The sequence below is a fragment of the Theropithecus gelada genome, chromosome 12 (assembly GCF_003255815.1).
Source record: "Theropithecus gelada isolate Dixy chromosome 12, Tgel_1.0, whole genome shotgun sequence".
Taxonomy (NCBI): domain Eukaryota; kingdom Metazoa; phylum Chordata; class Mammalia; order Primates; family Cercopithecidae; genus Theropithecus; species Theropithecus gelada.
In genome coordinates this window covers 16638498-16645210 of record NC_037680.1, presented here as the reverse complement: position 1 = coordinate 16645210, position 6713 = coordinate 16638498, and positions in this window count along the sequence as shown.

Here is a 6713-nt window from a genome sequence, read left to right as displayed (position 1 = left end):
CTTTGAGCAAGCACTTAATTCAGTTGCCTTGAATTTCTTCAATTGTAGAGAACTCGATGCCATCATTCACTTCCAGTTCTAAAATTCTAAGATTACTTGAGTTTACAGCTGTTAATCAGAGACACGGCTCATATTTCAGGCTGGAATTATGGATGCCATTTGTAAGACATTTGGCACTCGATGTGTCTCATTCTCTGACTCTTTGGTGCTCCTCCTTCCCTAATACAAATGCAAAGCTACTTTGCATTTCTAAGCATAGATTATACGATTGTGATGCACTAACAATTTGGAAAACATAAGGGGATCAAAGTAATTACCCATATGTTCTCAGGCAGTAGAAAATAATTAAAGTCTGTTTATCAATATGGCTAAAAACAAAAGGCATATGTATTCAATGTTTATTTTATTATTTCCTACATAGGACTCTAAGAGCTGTTGTTGTTATTGTTGTTGTCTTTAGAGACAGGGTCTCCAGGCTGGAGTACAGTGGCACAGTCATCACACACTGCAGCCTTGAACTCCTGGGCTCAAGCAATCCCCTTGCCTAAGCCTCCTAAGTAGCTAGGACTACAGGCACAAGCCACCATGCCTGGCTATGTTTTTTTTTTTTTTTTGTAGAGTTGGGAAGTCTCACTGTATTACCCAGTCTGGTCTTGAACTCCTGGCCTCAAGCAATCCTGCTGCATTGGCCTCCCAAAGCAGTTGTTTTTAAATGTAGTCAATGCCAATAGAAGTAGTAGCTCTTCTACCAGGATGCATGGGGTGTCAGTCTCTTCAAGTAGCTCAAAGATCATCTCTGGCAAAATACATTTCAGAGTTATCAATTTGGCACACATTTTGTGCCATCGAGTGAAATTTGCAGTTAATAAACACAAATTTATGGTTAAAAACAGAGGCGTAATGTTCCCAAAAGTGATTTAAAGCCTTTCTGCTCTACTACTCCAAATTAATACTTCCACTGATGCAGTTCTAGCAGTAGTGAAACGCAGATTGGGTCAGAGATGGTGAAAGTTTATGGAGATTAACTCAATAATTTTTGAAAATTTGCTTTTCGATAATTCTGAATTGATTTGTGGATTATCTTGTCTCCAAAACTCCATACTACTAAAACAGAAAAAAAAAAAAAAAAGGAAGAAAAGACAATTGCTTAAAGTACAGTGATTTTTGTCTCTCACAAATGTATGCTCTGTTTTATACTGTGTTTCTAGTTATGGTGCCTAATGAAATTAGTTGAAATATTGGCTGGCCAGGCCTCACTAACGCAGGCCTCCATAGCAACTGTTTCAGTACTGGCTGAATGGTTAAGTCAAATATTAAAAGCCGGTACCCTTACATAACTGCTGGAATGTAACAAACACCCACCACGAGTTTTGCTTAGGCCTTTCCTGGGCCTTAAAACATGACAAAATAACAAAGGAACTCTTAACAGAATCTATTCAGGATTAAACAAGTTTTATTGTGGGTCTGAAGCAACTCCCCAGGCCTCCACAAACAAGTTTATTGGAGGTCTGTGGGAACTCCGGGAACCTACATGATTTAGCAGGAGACAAGATAAGGGTAATCACACCAGTACCTGAACCCATTTACATAAAGTAAATTTACCGAGGCTCCAGAGAAAGGTCTTCAGGACTCAGGCCTTAGGTACAGATTAAAAGAAGGTAATCACTTACATCATTAGATGAATGCACACTTACATGTAGACATACAGCTTAGAAGGTATATAAGCTTTGGAAAACTTTGTCATTTTGAGTTGGTCTGGTGATCCAGGCCTTCTCCCTGTAACTGGTTACGGAAATAAAAACTCTTTTTATTTTCTCCCCAATTCATCTGCATCTTGTTATTGGCCCACAAGAAATAGCTGCCCTACCCTGAGTTTGGACCAGAAACAAAATGTCAAAGTTGATTAAAACTTTTCACAGTACATATTTGGTCTTTTACTAGTCAGATAAACAGTGAAAAGCTCATGTTTTTCATAATATTGCTGCTAGAATCATTTTTCTAAGTTTCATTTTTATCACCATTTTATCTCTAGTCAGGATAGGAAATTAATGCATATTGGAATTTAATTTGTTTGGGGAATTCATTTCGTTTAATTTGTTTTAAAATACTAACTGCAATCTGGTATTGAAAGGCGATACAGCTCAAACTTCTTAATAGCCATATCCAGGGAGACTTCCATAGTGAAAATGTGAGCCGAAAGTAGATATTGATGATATTCAAGAAAATAATTTCAGTAAATTTCAAATGAGCCAAAATCATGTATGAAAATTCAACTTGGAATTAGAATTCAAAGCAAGATCTCCATGAATACGGGGTGTTGCACCTGCTGCTAGGTGGCAGACAGAGGGAAGAATAAATGAGCTCCAGCTTTTGAGAAATTTAATTAAAAATTATATCAAACCTGGGATTCTCCTGAAAGAATTTGTTCTTGCTTTAATAAAGGTTGTTTCTCATGGAGAAGCAATTTTAATTTTTGACCAGGGTTGCAATTCTGTGCTGAAAATGACCTTTCTATGAGATCTTGTTCGTTTTTGCAAACACAATATATCCTCCCTGCCCTCAGGACCTTCCTTTAGCACCCAGACAGGACAGCATTTGCCAAAATAATGATAGGAATGCTCTGAAGACAATAGTTCTTCTCTAAATTTTATTACTATAAGTATAGTACGACAAAAATCCAGACCACAGGCAATACTGAGGTAAGAGGCAAATCACATCTGCTGCTCAGATAAAACATTTTCGTTTCCAACTTTTAAATTCCGAGAGAGAACCAGAGCAGATCAGTGACTTTCCGGGGTTAAAGGCTGTGGGAGGGTGAGCTACAAAAGAACAGCAAGAGGGAGTCTGTATGGAGAGATGGCACCATTCTGCATTCTGAACATGATGGTGGTGAGGGACTAATTGGCTAAGTTGGCTGGACTTCCTGGGTCAATAGGACCTCCCTAAGGGGACTTTCCTCTAAGCCAAAATGAGTCATAGCTGCCAGCTAAGGGATTGAAACTTCAACCAATCAAAGAAGACTTTCCCCTAAGCCAAAATGAGTCACAGCTGCAAGCTAGGTGATACTTCAACCAATCATATAGGGAGTTTAAGCTCTGGGCTGCAGCCTGATGTTTTTAACCAATCAGGCCTGCCAATCCACGAGTGGATAGAAAAGAAGCTAATTCTATAGGACAAAAAAAGGAAAAAAGGAGGGGTCCTAAGGGGATATAAGCATAAGACACCTAACCCAGAAAGGGCTAGCCTTCCAGGGCACACATGGAAACTGCTTTCGCTTTCGTTTTACCTTCGTTTTCACTTTGATAAATCTTGTCGCCCTGCACACTCTTTGGATCCGCGCGTTTCTCTCATGGAGCTATAACATTCGCTGCTGCAGTCGGCTTCATTCCTTGAAGCTGGTGAGACCACGAACCCTTGGATCGAGAAAAGACCTTCAATCGGGAGAAGACTTCTCGTCTCACTGGCATTTGTCAAAACTCCTAGAACTGTACACCAAAAACGATTTTACTGTATGTAAATTTTTAAAAATAAACAAATTAACATTGTCAACTTGGAAACTTTGAAAAAGTGTGTCAGTTTTGCTTTAGGTTAGACAGGCTCATCAGGAGGCTTGACATTTAACCTGTCCCCTCCACCTCCCTAATTCCTTCTTCCCACCTCTCCTCAGTTTCTCACTTCCTTAAATTGTTCTAGGATTTCCTCACTTCTCTTCCTTTGCACACACACCAAAAAACAAACAAACAAACAAACAAAACAAAGAGAAAAACACCAACTTTGAGAGCCAAGGCCTCAGATTAATCATGGTGATTAAAGAATTCACACCTGAGAAGGAATGTTCCAAAAGTCAGGAAAATGTGCTGATGGAAAAGGATCATAGGGAAAGTGTGTGTGGGTGGGAGAGGGGCATGCTTTCACTCTTTTATTTTTATTATTATTTTATTTTATGTTATTATTTTTTTATTTTCCCTGTGAGTCTAAACAGAGGAAAGAAGAGGAGGATATTATAATAATCATATCTTATATTTGTAAACTGTTATAGTTTATAGTCATCTTCAATTAACTTCTTTAATACTCCATCAACCTGCATTGCCCGCATTTTCCAGATGAAGAGACCATGGCCCAGAACAGTGAATTGCCAATGGTCGCGGGACTAGGATGTGAAAGTTTGGCTTGAGGTATGAATTATGCTTTTCACCATGTGTAACCTCTGAGCTAAGAGTTTTTGAAAGAAATGTGTAGGTGGCAGTGTCGAACTTCCAAGTAACAGGAGGCATTAAGAAAGGCATCAAGAGATACTATCTTACTCCTGCACAGACGTTAGTGTGGAAGTGGTGAAAAACGAATGCTAATACACTGCTGGTGGGAATGTAATTTAGTACAACCTCTATGGAAAACAGTGTGGAGATTTCTTAAAGAACTAAAAGTAGCCATACCATGTGATCCAGCAATCCCACTACTGGGCATCTACTCAAAGGAAAAGAAGTCATTATAGCAAAAAGACAGCTGCACACATACGTTTTTTAAGCACAATTCACAATTGCAAAGTTATGGAACCAACCTAGGTGCCTATCTCCCAATGATTGGGTAAAGAAAATGTGGTATATATACACCGTGGAATACTACTCAGCCATAAAAAAAAAAACAAAGTAATGTCCTGCAGCAGCTTGGATGGAGCTGGAGGTCATTATCCTAAGTGAAGTAACTAAGGAATGGAAAACCAAATACTACATGTTCTCACTTATAAGTGGGAGCTGAGCTATAGGTACACAAAGGCATGCAGTAGTATCATGGACATTGGAGACTCAGAAGTAGGAGGGTCGGTGGGGGGTGAGAGATTAAAAAACTACATACTGCGTACAGTGCACACTACTCAGGCGACAGGCACACTACAATCTCAGACTTCACCACTATACAATTCATCCATGTAACCAAAGCCCTCTTGTATCCCAGAAGCTATTGAAATTTTAAAAACATTTAAAAAATAAAGACATCAAGAAATTTTAGGCCGGGTGCAGGGGCTCATGCCTGTAATCTCAACAGTTCGGGAGGCCAAGGCAGGTGGATCACTTGTGGTCAGGAGTTGAAGACCAGCCTGGCCAATATGGTGAAACCGCATCTCTCCTGAAAATACAAAAATTAGCTGGGTGTGGTGGCATGCACCTGTAATCCCAGCTACTTGTGAGGTGGAGGCAGGAGAATCGCTTGAACCCAGGAGGTGGAGGTTGCAGCAAGTCGAGATTGCTCCACTGCACTCCAGCCCCGGCAACAGAGCAAGACTGTCAAAAAAAAAAAAAAAAAAAAAAAAAGAAAGAAAGAAAAGTGGCCTGTTGCTCTTGGGAAATGATAAGAAGTTATAGATGATGGAATGTTGACTGTGAGAGGAAACGTTCATTCTCAGAATCAAAGTCAATAGCCACTGGGTATCTATGTCACTATGTTGCTTCAGAAAAATACAATTTTTAAAGTTATTCCTTGAAATATTTCAGGCTGCTTATTTTTCCTATCTTTCTCATAGTGACTCTGCCTACCTATTACTTCCTCTTTTCTTAGCTACTGTGCTTACCATGTCTTCTATTACTCAGTAACTCAGGGGAGAGATATGAATGGGCTCAAAGCACCAAAGCCCAATAGAGAACAAGACATGAAGCAGAGGTCTCCTCACCACACCTATTCCAGGTACTGTTTCAGGCTTCTGTTCGGCAAGCAGCTACCAGGTCCACTTCTCCAGGTCGACCCCTGATGCTGAGAGTGAAACAAAGTCATTCAGAGGATTCAAATAAATGCCTTCTCTGCCTAGGTGGGCTAACGTCTGTTTCTATTGTTTATAAAGGGGGGTCCTGAATACCACAAGTGTTTTTAAACAATTTTTTTCTGACCGTATTTCTTGGGACCTTTCCATTCTGCAGGTCTCTCAGGAGCCATATGGAGAGGGTAGAGTTAACCCAAGCCAGCAGCTTCCTGGATTCTCCTTCAACCAGAGCAGATCAACTTAGTTTTCTTATGAAAAAGAATTTCTGCTACACACACAAAAAAAGTCTAGAAACTACACGTGGATGACAGGAAAGAAGTTCTTTTATCTTTCTTGAATTTTTCTAGACTTTCTCTGGATACCAACACAGAGCCTTCCAGACCCAAGTTCTCCAGGTTCCCATGGATGATCTAGTAGTAAAGAGTCCAAGCAGCTGCCTGCTATCTCCTCAGCAGCCAGAGCTGGTCCTGCTTCTCTTTGTTACCTGGGTCCTGGAGACTGGGGCTGATTTCTGCCACTTCTTAGCCATCTCATCTTGGACAAATACCTTACTTCTACTGAACTTAAATTCTTCTCTCTGTAAAATAGAACATGAATAATACTATTCTGTCAACCTCATATGACACCTGTGAGGCTCAAATGATCTAATAAGTATCACCTTATGCATTTATAAATTATTCGATACATACAAGATGAAACTATTATAACTATTACAGTCAGCATAAAATCTTAAATCAGTTGGTGAGCTTGTTTCCTGGATGTGAATGAATTAAGCTAGTCTATTCTATGTAAAAACAGTTAGCTCTTTTCATAGGAGGATGCATTGACTTATACCACAGCTCTGTGGTTAAATTCTGATATGACACTGACGTTTTATTTTGTTTTGTTTTATTTTCTTAGACACGGGATCTTTCAATGTTGCCCAGGCTAGTCTTGAACTCCTCGCCTCCCACCATCCTTCCAC